Source organism: Monodon monoceros, unplaced genomic scaffold (assembly GCF_005190385.1).
Source record: "Monodon monoceros isolate NGI ecotype Baffin Bay Population unplaced genomic scaffold, NGI_Narwhal_1 Super_Scaffold_22, whole genome shotgun sequence".
Classification (NCBI taxonomy): domain Eukaryota; kingdom Metazoa; phylum Chordata; class Mammalia; order Artiodactyla; family Monodontidae; genus Monodon; species Monodon monoceros.
This window is the reverse complement of record NW_021703779.1, coordinates 59,593,146-59,608,948: the sequence shown is the minus strand read 5'-3', so window position 1 is coordinate 59,608,948 and position 15,803 is coordinate 59,593,146.

Below are 15,803 nucleotides of genomic sequence, written 5' to 3'. Positions count from 1 at the left end.
CATATTATATGCATGAGTTTGTGTCTCAGGAACTCATATTCTTAGAAGAGGTCAAGAAGGGGGAGTTATTGGGCTTCCCTGGTGGCGCAGTGGTTGAGAGTCCGCCTGCCGATGCAGGGGACACGTGTTCGTGACCCGGGTCTGGGAAGATCCCACATGCCGCGGAGCGGCTGGGCCCGTGAGCCATGGCCGCTGAGCCTGCGCGTCCGGAGCCTGTGCTCCGCAACGGGAGAGGCCACAACAGTGAGAGGCCCGCGTACCGAAAAAAAAAAAAAAAAAGGGGGGAGTTATCAATATTTTTTCAAGAGAGTTTCTGAACAACTGGACACAGTGTACCAATTCACTTGACATTAAGCATATACCTTTTGCTCTCAGGACAGTTTGGAGCAGGGAACAAAGCAAAGTTGCTTCAGCCCTCCCCTCAAAAAACCTAAGAGTGTAAAATATCCTGAAACCAGCCCCACATGGTCAGGATAGTGCACTCATTCTACCAACAGTAAAGCTTATTGATTTCTTGGGAGTAAGAGCATTAAGCAGCACCATATCCGCTCCCTGCAGTTTGAAATTCACTTTGCCTCCATTTTTGTATTTTATCAAGACCCGAATTCCTGGGGTTTGAGGAATGGTACTGTATTTCACTGGCGTCTGATCACTGCACCAAAAGAGGGTACGCTTGCAAAAGATTCCAGAAAATTCCACATCATTTCAGGTAGCCAAGTGAAACAAGGGTAATGGGAAATTGGAACTTTTGGGCTCCCATCTTAATGCTACAGCTTGATGTCCATTTCCTGATCTTTCTGCTTTGGGGTACAGTGTGCTGTAGGACCCAGGGAGCGGTGCAGGGGAAGAAAATTCCTAGGTGGCATCCAATCCCAAGGGGTCTGGACGTAGCACGATAGCAGTGAGGAATCAGAGAGCAGTCCAGGTTATAGCCAGAAAAATGGGGCCAAGAGTCAAGTTTGAAGGGTGAAGCAAAAAGGACACAGAAGAATTTAGCTTGTTCTGCTAATTGTCCAAGTTTGCTAATTGTCCAACCTGATGAGCTGACTCCCTGCCCATTAAGCTGCTAATAGTTTAGTACTTTCTTTCCAGTTTCCTTTCTTTTTCTTTTCTTTTTTTTTTTGGTCGCGCCCCACAGCTTGTGGGATCCTAGTTCCCCGACCAGGGATCGAACTCGGGCTCTCAGCAGTGAAAACTGCAGAGTCCTAAGCACTGGACCACCAGGGAATTCCCACCCGTTTCCTTTCTTTACATATACACTGATCACTGAAATCATACTGTATATAAAGGGGATTTCTTTTTCATAGGATCCTTTTCCAGGACTTCCAAGTAGAAATGTGTTGGTTCATCACCCACCCCCTCAAACTGATAATCCAATAAAACATGTAAATCAGGCCCTAAATAGAAGTCCCGAGGCTCATCATTTCTGTCTAATCTTTGGACTTCTCTGCTCTTCCCTCTGTCACCCAAGTTTGTCAACAATAACACCACGAACGCCTCATCCAGAATCCCTCTGCCTCAGCAATCAGAGCCACTGCCCCTCTTATTTCTCTGAACCACCCAGTGCTCTTATGTCAATATCTAGGGGAGTGCCAGGCTGCTGATGACACCCTGAAGGCCAAGGCTTTTGTTGACAAGCATTGCTCATAGGAGGGATGGTAGGCTGCCTAGGTAGGAAACCCAGTCACTTTTCCCCCAATTCCACCTGCCCCAGTCAACTCTGCTGCCAATTAAAGGACTGATTCCTAGGCCCATTCAGATCCCTGAAATCATGAACCCCATTGCCTTCTGCCTAAAGCTGCCCCTGTTCCTGTTCACGTACATCCACCCACCCTACCAGGGATAGGGAGTCAGCATGTGTGTTACAGGGATTCCTGGATAGCCCCACCAACCTGGATTCCAGGGAGAGAACTGTGGGTCAGAGGGGTACCCCTAAGAGCTTGAGTCCAACCTTAACTCTCATCCATAATGCTTTGAGCCAACTCACTTCCAGCCCCAGCCAATACAGTGGTGTGTGTGTGTGTGTGCGCGTGTGTGTGCGTGTGTCACAAGGAGAAAATAGGATCTACTCCTATATATCTTCTTTAAACTGCCAAATCAGTCCCTGCAACAGGCTCTGAGCACTGTATAAAAGAGGGAGCTCTCATACCTCTTCATCCTTTACAGCCTTCATTCTAACTTGCCTACTTTCCTTAATTTGTTCCTTGCACCTGAATAGGACAATCCTGCTCCCAAGCCTCTCAGACAAAGATTTTGTCTCCCTTCTGTTTCCATCCTCATCTTGCCTTTTGTTTAAAGATTATGGTTCTCCTCTATGGCTTTGCTGCTCTGGGCCTCCTCATGTGAAAACCTCTTCTATTTGGATGCCCCTAGGATCCTTCTCCCTCTGCTCGCCCCAGAAGCAGACACATCCTGAATCAGGATTCCATAATCTATGGGGCCTCTGCCTCAGATAAAAAAGTAAGAGCTTCAGATTCTCTGAAGAGGCCTCCATTTTGGTTGATTTTTCCTCCTACAAAAGACAAGGGTGATTGAGCTACTTCATTGTCTCCTAGGCAATGGGTGTTCAGTGGCATTGGATTTGCCAGCATGAGGGCGCTTTTCAGAATGTCAAGTGGTTATTGATTGCTGAATCTGTGTTGGTGCTTTAATAAACATAAACTGCTCTTTCTCACTGTTGACATTTCACTTCACAGTGTTGGGGATGGGTTGAGCTGTAGCATGCACTGAGGTTTGGCATTATTCCTAGAGAACAACATTGTCTACAAAACTGAGTTACACACCTTGATAAAGAAGCCCTGACTGTTATCACATGAGTCACAAGAACTTCCACAATGATTTCATACTTATCACAAGCTTTTGGGGAGGGCTGTTTCCCAAGTATTAACCCACACTTTAAATTAGGTAGCCACATACGTAGCATTGGAGTGTTTCACTCAGTTCTAATGATCGTGAGTTTGTCTCTGAGCCCAGAAGAGCAATTTCTGACGTTGATTCCTTGAGCTGGCTGTTGCTTCCAATTCCACACTATGCTGTACCCCTTACGCTGAAAATCTGAGTGTCAGAAGACCTTCATAACCTACCCCTCTTCAGGGTGCTTAAAGCCACCACACATAGTGTGGGAGTCTTAAGCTGGATGATATCTGAAAGTGGGCTTCTGCCCTATGTCTTTTCCTTCTTAACCACATTTTAAAAAATTAATTTATTAATTTATTTTTATTTTTGGCTGTGTTGGGTCTTCTTTGCTGCACACAGGCTTTCTCTCGTTGCGGCGAGCGGGGGCTACTCTTTGTTGCGGTGCCGCAGGCTTCTCACTGCGGTGACTTCTCTTGTTGCTGAGCACAGGCTCTAGGCATGCAGGCTTCAGTAGCTGTAGCACATGGGCACAGTAGTAGGGGCTCACAGGCTCTAAAGTGCAGGCTCAGTTGTTGTGGTGCACAAGCTTAGTTGCTCCGTGGCATGTGGGATCTTCCCAGACCAGGGCTCGAACCCATGTCTCCTGCATTGGCAGACAGATTCTTAACCACTGTGCAACCAGGGAAGCCCTTAACCACATTTTTTGAATGACATGTCTATACTTGCCGTCTACACTTCTTCATCTCCCGTTAACTCTTCCATTCCTCTCCAGTCCGACTTCTGCCCCTGCTCCCTACTCCATTGAAATAGTTTTCACCAGGGTCACTTTGTTGCTAAATCCAATGGACATCCCTCAGAACTAGTCTTACTGACTCTGAGGTGTTGGATTCAGCTGACCACTCCCACCTTCTCTAAAGTTCCTTCTTTGATTTTTTCCCTTTTATATTAATTTTTTTTTTTTTTTGCGGTACATGGGCCTCTCACTGTTGTGGCCTCACCCGTTGTGGAGCACAGGCTCCGGACGCGCAGGCTCAGCGGCCGTGGCTCACGGGCCCAGCCGCTCCGCGGCATGTGGGATCTTCCCGGACCGGGCCACGAACCCGCGTCCCCTGCATCGGCAGGCGGACTCTCAACCACTGCGCCACCAGGGAAGCCCTATATATTAATCTTTTTACGTTTGCTGTTGTTACACAAGTAATGCATGTTCCTTATGGAAAACTGGAAAATACCAAAACAAATCATAAAAATAGTCTGTAACAGGAGCCTGCGAGCCACAAATACTGAGCCCACATGCTGCAACTACTGAAGCCCACGCACCTAGAGCCCATGCTCCACAAGAGAAGCCACCGCAATGAGAAGCCCGTGCATCACAACCAAGAGTAGCCCCCGCTCACCGCAACTAGGGAGAAGCCCGCGCGCAGCAAAGAAGACCCAACGCATCCAAAAATAAATAAATAAATTTATATATAAAAACGTGTTATTCTAGGGACTTCCCTGGTGGCGCAGTGGTTAAGAATCTGCCTGCCAATGCAGGGGACACGGATTCGAGCCCTGGTCTGGGAAGATCCCACGTGCCACGGAACAACTAAGCCCGTGCACCACAGCTACTGAACCCACGTCCCTAGAGCCCATGCTCTGCATCAAGAGAAGCCACTGAAATGAGAAGCCCGTGCACCGCAACGAAGAGTAGCCCCTGCTCGCCACAACTAGAGAAAGCCCGCACACAGCAATGAAGACCCAACGCAACCAATAAATAAATAAAAAAGAAAAAAAAATAGTCTGTAACATCACCACCCAGAGATAACCATTACTGCAAGGTGTGAAACCTTAGTCATTTTTCAATGAAAATATATACATATACTTTTAAAATAAAATTGTCATTATAGAATGCATATTATTTTTATGAGGTATAATTGACATGTAACATTATATTAATTTTAGGTGTACAACATAATGATTCAATATTTGTATGCACTGTGAAATGATCACCACAGTAACTCTAGTTACCACACATAGGTACAGAATTTTTTGTGTGTGATGAGAACTTTTAACATCTACTCTCTTAACAACTTTCAAATATGCAATACAGTATCATTTACTACAGTTACCATGCTGTTCATTACATCCCCATGACTTATTTTGTAAGTGCAAGTGTGTACCTTTTGACTCCCTTCATGCTTTTGCCCACCTTCCACCCCCCACCTCTGGCAATCACCAATCTGTTCTCTGCAATATGTATTATTTTATATCCTCTTTCACTTGCCATTATATCATGACCATTTAAAAAATGTCATTAAATATTTTTCTAAAACATATTTTTTAACAGCCTCTTCCAATCCATTCTCCAAACTTTATTCAGAGTGATCTTTCTAAAATATATATCTGATCATATCCTTCCCCTGTTTCAAATGCCCCATTGGCTCCTCACTGCCTTTAGGATAAAATCTGCCTATAACACCTCTTCCCCATTTCTTTGCCAACTCTTCATTCCTTGAAACTCAGCTCAGATAGTCTGCCCTTCACATACAAAGGTTGAGGAGAGGTGAGAGGTAGCCAGTGGCCATTTATGCTAAATTCAGGAGTTTAGGTTTGGTTCCGTCCCCTTTCTCTATCCCTCAATTCCTCCTCTGTGCTGTATATCTCTGTGATAGCACTTATCGTAGTCCATCATATTGTCTGTTTACTTGTGTGTCTCCTCTATTAGAATAATACTTTTCTTTATTAATTAATTAATTTTATTAGTTATTTTTGGCTGCGTTGGGTCTTTGATGCTGCACATGGGCTTTCTCTAGTTGTGGCGAGCAGGGGCTACTCTTCGTTGCGGTGTGTGGGCTTCTCATTGCAGTGGCTTCTCTTGTTGCGGAGCACGGGCTCTAGGGATGCGGGTTCAGTAGCTGTGGCGCACGGGCTTAGTTGCTCCGTGGCACGTGGGATCTTCCCAGACCAGGGCTTGAACCCGTGTCCCCTGCATTGGCAGGCAGATTCGTAACCACTGCGCCACCAGGGAAGTCCCTAGAATAACACGTTTTTATATATAAATTTATTTATTTATTTTTGGATGCGTTGGGTCTTCTTTGCTGCGCGCGGGCTTCTCCCTAGTTGCGGTGAGAGGGGGCTACTCTTGGTTGTGGTGCACGGGCTTCTCATTGCAGTGGCTTCTCTTGTTGCGGAGCACGGGCTCTAGGTGTGTGGGCTTCAGTAGTTGCAGCACGTGGGCTCAGTAGTTGTGGCACACCGGTTTAGCTGCTCCGTGGCATGTGGGATCCTCCCGGACCAGAGCTCGAACCCGTGTCGCCTGCATTGGCAGGTGGATTCTTAACCACTGCGCCACCAGGGAAGCCCCTAAAATAATACTTTTTTAAAAATAATTAATTAATTAATTTATTTTTGGCTGCGTGGGGTCTTTGTTGCTGTGCGTGGGCTTTTCTCTAGTTGCGGCGAATGGGGGCCACCCTCCATTGTAGTGCATGTGCCGCTCATTGCAGTGGTTCTCTTGCTGTAGAGCACAGGCTCCAGGCGCGCAGGCTCAGTAGTTGTGGTGCATGGGCTTCGTTGCTCCGTGGCATGTGGGATCTTCCCAGACCAGGGCTCGAACCCATGTCCCCTGCATTGGCAGGCAGGCTCTCAACCACTGCACTACCAGGGAAGTCCCTAGAATAATACTTTTTAAAGGCAGAGACCATTCATCTCTGTATCAGTACTATGGCACATAGTAGGTGTTTAGAAAAATTTTAATGAATGACAATTGAATTAATGATGGAGGTGGCCAACAAAGAAATGAAATTGAGGTTTTCAACCTGTCATTAAACTGTCAACATGAGAATGCAGGGAATTCCCTGGCAGTTCAGTGGTTAGGACTCTGCTCTCTCACTGCCTAGGGCCCGGGTTCAGTCCCTGGTCTGGGAACTAAGATCCCACAAGCCGTGTGGTGCGGCCAAAAACATGAGAATGCAAATCGTCTTTTATCTAGGCATTACTCCAGGCATCACTTCCAGAATTGGGATGATCTGCAGAGTGGCCTTAGCTAAAAGCTCCATCCAGTATGTCCTGGAACAGATCCTGCTACTGAGAGACCATAAAGGAGTGTCACACATGCCAACCTACTCGGCCTGCATCACCCATCACAGTTACCCACTCTTCCAAGGGAAGTGATCCAGGGAGCTCAGTCAAGAATCCTTTTCCATACTACTCAGCCATAAAAAAGTACAAAATAATGCCATTTGCAGCAACAAGGCTGCAAGTAGAGATTATCATACTAAGTGAAGTTAGTCAGAAACAGAAAGATAAATACCATATGATATTACTTATATGTGGAATCTAAAATATGACACAAATGAACCTATCTATGAAACAGAAACAGACTCACAGACATAGAGAACAGACTTGTGGTTGCCAAGGGGGTGGAGGTTAGGGGAGGCATGGAGTGGGAGGCTGGGGTTAGCAGATGTGAGCTTTTATATTTAGAATGGATACACAACAAGGTCCTACTGTATGGCACAGGGAACTATATTCAATATCCTATGATAAACCATAATGGAAAAGGATATAAAATGTATATATATATATATATATATATATATATATATATATATATAAGTATGTATAACAGAATCACTTTTCTGTATGGCAGTAATTAACACAACACTGTAAATCAACTACACTTCAATTTAAAAAAAAAAGAATCCTTTTTCAGGGAAAGATTAATTTCTGGATCATGATAGCCTCCCTTTGCTAAAGGCTCCAAAGAGGTTCTGCTTCCACCTCCTCCCCTCTTCAGCACCAGTCTCTGCTCTCTCCAGCTATTTGTAAACCCGCTGGCTGGGGACAATGGACCTGCATTGACCTCAGCTTATTTTAAATAAGGTGTGGATAAGAACTTTATCTGAGTTGTGTCACGTCTCCTACCTTATCACCCTCAAGCAAACTGTCAGGTTGAACCAAGGCTTCTCCGAAGCACACTGTTGAAGATTTTCCAACGAGGTTTCCCAGATTTTTCTTCTCTCAACATGTCACTCCATGTTCAGCAACAGGAGTTGGCCTTGCTGAATTACTAATGAGGTGATGTCTCAAGACTTGGCTCCAAAGTTTTCCTCTCCTTTTCATTCCTTTCAATAAATATTCGTTAAGTACCTATTGTGTGCCAGGAACTCTGTTAGGGGCTGTGGGGGATGCAAAGATGAATGAGACAAGTCTCATTAGTTGTTTAAATAACCAGTGTGGGGCTTCCCTGGTGGCGCAGTGGTTGAGAGTCTGCCGGCCGATGCAGGGGACACGGGTTCGTGCCCCGGTCCGGGAAGATCCCACATGCCACGGAGCGGCTGGGCCCGTGAGCCATGGCCGCTGAGCCTGCGCATCCGAGCCTGTGCTCCACAACGGGTGAGGCCACAACAGTGAGAGGTCCGCGTACCGCAAAAAACACAAAAAAAAAAACGGTGTGAATAAGTGAAAAGTGTTAAACAGAAGTATAGGCAATATGTTGTGGGAACACAGGTGAAAAAAAGGGGGACAGGAACTCTCTAAACACTTATCTATGTTGTCAACTACTATCACATATGTTATCATAGAGATTAATTCTGACTGGGTAAATCTGAAAAGTATTCATGCACTAGGACATTTAGTTGGGCCTTGAAAAATGAATAAGAATTTGACAAGAGGAAATCAAAGTAAGACACTCAAAATTGAAAGAACATTATGTAAAAAGGCAACAGGGCATGAAAGTGCATGAGCTGTTCAAAGAACACAGAGTTTTGGGCATGGCTGGGTCATGAAGTATAAAAGGGTAGTGTGGGTAATGAAGCATGGAAAGGTGGGCTGGCAGCAGACTTTGGAGGAGTTTTGATGCCTAGCTTGGCCATTTGAATTTTATTTAGGAGGCAGTGAGGAACCACTAAAAGCTTTTCGATGAGGGGAATGACAAGATGGAAATGAAGCTTTAGGGAGATTAATGTGGCAGAATGAACTGGGGATGGGTAAAAAAGAGGTTGCAAGAGTAGGTAGAAGGTTGTGTCAATAATCCAGGCACAAAGTTACAAATATTCAGTCTTGGGAGGTGGCAGTGGTGACAGATCCAATAAGATTGCGAGAGGCAATATGGCGCAGGACAAAGCCCATGAACTGGGGACTCCAATAGCCCTGGGTTCCAGTCCTGACTCCTATTTACAGTCAATGGGGATTTACCTTTCACGGATTCAGGTTTCTTTTCTGGAAAAGATGAAGCTTAGAGAAATAATTATCTTCAAGTTCTCTTCCAGCTCTAATGGCCTGTGGTTCAGACCAAGTCACTTGTCCAATATCACAGAGCCAGGATTTGCTCCCAGGCAGTCTTGTGTCTAGGGGCAGTGTGCTTAACTCCTATACGACTAATCGACCAGATTTGGTAAGGGATTAGCTGTCTCGGAGAATGAAGGTGCCATTGATATGACGATGGAGTCAAAGAAGGAAGCTAGCCTTGTGCGGAAAGATGATGTTTCAGGCATGCTGAGTATGAGGTGTTGGTGGAACATCTGACTAACTGTTGAAAGGGTGGGAGAGCAGCTCTGGAGAGATGCAAGGGTGGGAGATTTCAAGTTGGTGATCAAAAAACCTAAAGGCAATCCTAGAAGCTGTGCAAACCGATGAGTTTATAGAAAGAGGAAGTGAGCATAGGAGAGCAAAGAGCAAAGAACTATGGGAAGTGAGAAAAGGGGAAAAAAAGGCAAGGAAGGAACAACTGACTGTGAACCCTGAACCAGCTACTTCCATTTTCTGGCTCTTCTGTCTCCTCATTTGTAAAATGAGGGGGTTGGCACAAGTAAGCGATAAGGCTGAGACATCCTGTGCATAATCAGAGAAGACAGAAGAGAAGAGAATGCCATGGAAACTGAAGAAGAGAGTTTCTAAAAGAAGGTTTGAAGAGGTCACTTGCATCCAGTGGTGCAGAGGTGTCAGGAATTGAGGACTTAGATGAAGCCACTGCATTTAGCAGTTTAAGGAGATCCTCTCCATGGACTTCCCTGGCGGTCCAATGGTTAAGACTCCATGCTCCTAACACAGGGGGTGCAGGTTCGATCCCTGGTTGGGGAACTAAGATCCCACATGCCACGCGGTGCGGCCAAAAGGTTTAAAAATAAATAAATAAATAAAAAGATCCTCTCCAAGGTAAGGACTTCTCTCTCTCTCTCTCACACCACTAATTTCCTGTGCAATATTCCGCAAAATTCCATTCTCTGCTCTTCACAGTGGCTCAGCCAGTCTCCGAGATTATAAGGTGACTCAAAAATCTCTGGTGTGTGGGACTTCCCTGGTGGTCCAGTGGTTAAGAGTCCGCCTTCCAATGCAGGGGATGCTGGTTCGATTGCTGATCGGGGAACTAAGATCCCACATGCCGCAACTACAGAGCCCACGCTCTCTGGAGTCCACGTGCCACAACTAGAGAGAAGCCCCCGCACGACGCAACGAAGAGCCCATGCACCACAAAGAAAAATCCCACATGCCGCAACTAAGACCCGACATGGCCAAAAATAAATACATAAATTAAAAAAAATCTCTGGTGTGAATCAAAAATCTTTGGTCCAGGGACTTCCCTGGTGGTGCAGTGGTTAAGAATTCGCCTGCCAATGCAGGGGGCATGGTTTGAGTCCTGGTCCGGGAAGATCCCACATGCCGCGGAGCAAATAAGCCTGTGCGCCACAACTACTGAGCCTGTGCTCTAGAGCCCGCAAGCCACAACTACTGAGCCCATGTGCTGCAACTACTGAAGGCTGCGTGCCTAGAGCCCGTGCTCCACAACAAGGGAAGCCACCACAATGAGAAGCCCGCGCACTGCAATGAAGAGCAGCCCCCACTCGCCGCAACTAGAGAAAGCCCGTGCGCAGCAACAAAGACCCAACACAGCCAAAAATAAATACATAAATAAATTTATTTTAAAAAAATCTCTGGGGCTTCCCTGATGGCGCAGTGGTTGAGAGTCCGCCTGCCAATGCAGGGGACACGGGTTCGTGCCCCGGTCTGGGAAGATCCCACATGCCGCGGAGTGGCTGGGCCCGTGAGCCATGGCCGTTGAGCCTGCGCGTCCGGAGCCTGTGCTCCGCAAAGGGAGAGGCCACAACAGTGAGAGGCCCGCGTACCACACACACAAAAAAATCTCTGGTCCATACCTTCCTTTTGCACTTCAGTTCACATTTCTAACTGCCTATTAGGCATTTCCATCAGTCACTGAAATTTAGCTGGCAGTAAAAATAATAATATTAAACATAATAGCTAACATTTATTGAGTACTTACTCTATTTTGTCCCATATGGTAGGCATTTTATTATCCCCACTATGCAATGAGGAAACAGACTCAGAGATGTTAAATAACGTGTCTAAGATCACACAAATGGAATGTTGCAGAACCAGGATTCTTCCTGATTCCAGAGCTCGAGAGCTTAATAATTCACTGTGATCAATCAATCACAAAGTCATCATCTTTATTTTCTAAATCAGCTCAACTGCGTTACTTTGCTATTTGTTTCATTCTCCTTCAACATCTTGCCACTCTCTTAGAACAGGTTCTCAGCCCCTCGTGATCAGAGAGTTATGAAAGTCTCTCAAGTCCACTTACAGTTTGGCCCTTCCAATTCTGGACATGTGACTAATCTAGCTTTAAAAAACTCTGGAAGCTTCCCATTACCTCCATTAAAGTCCAAACTCACTAACAGATTCCTTACTTCCCACCATAATTCAATCCCTGCATTCTGGCCTCTGCCCCAACCACCAGCTTTCATTATGCTCGTAAGTGGCTTCCATATTGGAAAAGCCACAGACATACTTCAGAGGGAACTTCTCAGCAGTATTTGATACTAAGAAGAAATCTCGTTTCTAGAAAGTTACTCCTCCTTTGACTTCCGTAATATCATGCTCATGATTGTACTCTGCATTGTCCTCCTCTGGCTTCTCCGTCTCTGTAGATGTTGCCCAGAATTCTAGCCTCAGTGTCTTCTTACTCCAAGACTCTTGCTGAGTGATTTACTTGACTCTCTTGCTTTCAAGTACCATCTGTTTGTTGATGACTCCTAGAGCTCTATTTCAGGTTTTGATGGTTCCTTTCCACCTCCACCCCTCCAGCTCATTCCAGCTATTCCCAGTGTGAACATCCATTTCTCTGCAAACTCACATACTCCTCTTCTGGAATCTATGCAAGGTCAATAGATGAATATATCTTCATATATAGTCTTCAACTCACATCTGGGAAGGTTTTTTTTTTTTTTTTTCCTTTCTTTCTTTTGGCTAAGCTGGGTCTTTCTTGATGCACAGGGGCTTTCTCTAGTTGTGGAGAGCGGGGGCTACTCTTTGTTGCGGTGTGCGGGCTTCTCACTGTAGTGGCTTCTCTTGTTGCGGAGCATGGGATCCAGGCGAGTGGGCTTCAGCAGTTGTGGCATGTGGGCTCAGTAGTTGTGGCTCGCGGGCTAAGTTGCTCAGCGGCATGTGGGATCTTCCCGGACCAGGGATTGAACCTGTGTCCCCTGCATTGGCAGGTGGACTCTCAACCACTGTGCCACCAGGGAAGTCCCTGGGAAGGTTTTTAATCCATTTATATGCTATGGTGAAGGGCAAAGTTGCTGGGCACTCCCGTGAGTGTGTCAGACAGTGATTATTTGTGGATATAGTGGTGTCCATCATAAGCACATTAAACTGAAATGAATGAATTCACCTAACGATTTAGAGAGAGAGAGAAAAATATTTAAATAGTCCAGATCCCACCTTTGCCACCCCCTGCCACTATTCCAAATCAACCCTGTAGTGAGGTACTATAGGAAATGTGGATCTAACGTTTTCTCCAAATTGCTCTCCAGCCCCATAGGAATCTCATGACACCAAGTGGGGTTTGAATTTACAGATTTCCCAACAACATGGCTCCTAACTGCATGTGTACAACTTCATCAATGGCTCAGCTCAAGGAACAGCAATCTGTCGCAAGCTCTGTTGAATTTCTTGAGATAAAGTATGTTGGTCTCCAGCGTGATATCTTCCTCATGGGTTTTTAAAGGGCGGGTTTAACTACTGTTGCTTGGGAAGAAGAAAAAGGGAGGAGGAGTTGATATAAAGGCAACTGAAAGAAACATGTTAAGTAAATAATAGTACAAGTGGTCACGTGGATCTGTCAAAAATTGTGAAGGTTAGGCTTCCCTGGTGGCGCAGTGGTTGAGAGTCCGCCTGCCGATGTAGGGGACGTGGGTTCTTGCCCCGGTACGAGAGAATCCCACATGCCGCGGAGCGGCTGGGCCCGTGAGCCATGGCCGCTGGGCCTGCACGTCCGGAGCCTGTGCTCTGCAACGGGAGAGGCCACAGCAGTGAGAGGCCCACGTACCGAAAAAAAAAAAATTGTGAAGGTTATTCTTGAATGACTAAAGCTTGGGAAATATTGCCAGGGTACTCAGGTGAGAACTGGGCTAAACTGTCCTGGGAGAGTCTTGCAAGACACTCTTGCACTGAGTTGCAAAAAAGATTAAATTACAATCCAAAGGGTTTGTGGAGGACGGATTCCTGATCCTACTTGCTGGTATCTAGGAGAGGGCTAAGGGAGGCTATCCAAGAATGCAAGTGTATGGGCAGGCCCTTCAGGAAGAGCTGGGCCAGGGCAAGGACCGAGGCAAGGGTAGAGAAGCCCTGACCTTCCTAGCTCTAGACCTGTGTTTCCAACGGCCTTCTAAATATCTCCTAGATGTTCCTCAGGCACCTCTATTGGTATGCTGGAGTCAGCCTGTACCGGCAGTCAGTTGTTAATTTTTTAAAAAGACAATTTTTTTTAGAGCAGTTTTAGTTTCATAGCAAAACTGAGAAGAAGGTACAGCGATTTCCCATATATTCCCTGCCCTGACACATGATAGCCTACTTCACTATCAACATCTCTCACTAGAGTGGTACATTCAAAGTCCATAGTTTACCTTAGGATTCACTCTTGTTGTTGTACATTGTATGCGTTTGGGCAAATGTATAATGACATATATCCACCATTATAGTATCATACAGAGTAGTTTCACTGCTGTAAAAATCCTCTGTGCTCTGCCTATTCATTCCTCCCCCAACTCCAGCCCCTGGCAAGCACTAATTTTTTCACTGTCTCCAAAGTTTTGTCTTTCCCAGGATGTTATATATTGAAATCATAGTTATGTAGCCCTTTCCAATTGGCTTCTTTCACTTAGTAAGGTGCATTTGAGGTTCTTCCTTGTCTTTTTATGGCTTGATCACTCATCCCTTTTTATGAAAAATACTCCATTGTTTGGGTGTACCACATTTTATTTATCCATTCACCTAATGAAGGACATCTTGGTTGCTTCCAAGTTGTGGCAATTATGAATAAAGCTGTAATAAACATCTCAGTGCAGGTTTTTGAGTGGACATAACTTTTCAACTCCTTTGGAGTGTGATTGCTGGGTTGTATGGTAAGAGTATGTTTATGGAGGATTCTAATAAGTGTGTAGTGGTATCTCATTGTTGTTTTAATTTGCATTTCCCTGATGGCATACAGTGTAGAGAATATTTTTGTATGCTTATTTGCCACTTGGTTATCTTCTTTGATGAGGTGTCTGTTAAGGTCTTTGGCCCATTTTTAAATTGGGTTGTTTTCTCATCATGGAGCTTTAAGAGTTCTTTGTATATTTTGAATAACAGTCTTTTATCAGATGTGTCATTGGCAAATATTTTCTCTTAGTCTGTAGCTTGTATTCTCATTCTCTTGACATTCTTCACGGAGCAGAAGTTTTTCATTTTAATTTTAAGCTTATTAATTCTTTCTTTCATGTGCCTTTGGTGTTGTATCTAAAAAGTCATTGCCATACCCAAAGTCATCTAGGATTTTGCCTATGCTGTCTCCTAAGAGTTTTATTTTTATTTACTTTTATTTTTTGGCCACACCACGTGGCATGCGGGATCTTAGTTCTCTGGCCAGGGATCAAACCTGTGCCCTCTGCAATGGAAGTGTGGAGTCTTAACCACTGGACCACGAGGAAAGTCCCTAGATCCATTTTTTGGATGTAGATGTCCAGTTGTTCCAGCCCTTGATGAAAAGGCTGTCTTTGCTCCATTGTATTGCCTTTGCTCCTTTGTCAAAGATCAGTTGGCTATATTTATGTGGATCTATTTCTGGGTTTATATCTTTTTCCGTTGATCTTTTTGTCTATTCTTGCACCAATACCACAATGTCTTGATTACTGTAGCTTTATAGTAAGTCTTGACGTTGGGTAGTGTCAGTCCTCCAATTTTGTTCTTCTCCTTCAGTATTGTGTTGGCTATTCTGGGTCAATTGCCCAGAATAAATTTGCTGATATCCACAAAATAACTTGCTTGGATTTTGATTGTGGTTTCTTTGAATATATATATCAAGTTGTGAAGAACTGACATCTTGACAATATTGAGTCTTCCGGTCCATGAACATGGAGGATCTCTCCATTTATATAGTTCTTTTTCACTTTTGTTCATAAGAGTTTTGTAGTTTTCCTCATATATTGTATGTACATATTTTGTTAGATTTATATCTAAGTATTTGATTTTGGAGGGTGCTAATGTAAATGGTATTGTGTCTTCAGTTTCAAATTCCACGTGTTCATTACTGGTATTTAGGAAAGTGACTGACTTTTGTATATTAACCTTGCTATAATTGCTTATTAGTTCCAGGAGTTTTTTGTCATTGTTGATTCTTTTGTATTTTCTACATATCATGCCATTTGCAGACAAAGATATTTTATTTCTTTCTTCCCAATCTGTATAAATTTTCTTCTCTTTTCTTGTCTTATTGCATTAGCTAGAACTGCCAGTACAATGTTGAAAAGGAGTGGTGAGAGGGGACATCCTTGCCTTGTTCCTAATCTTGGTGGGAAACTTCAAGTTTCTTACCATTAAGTATGATGTTAGCTGTAGGGTTTTTGGTAGATACTATTTATCAAGTGGAGGAAGTTTGCCTCTATTCCTAGTTTACTGAGATTTTTTTT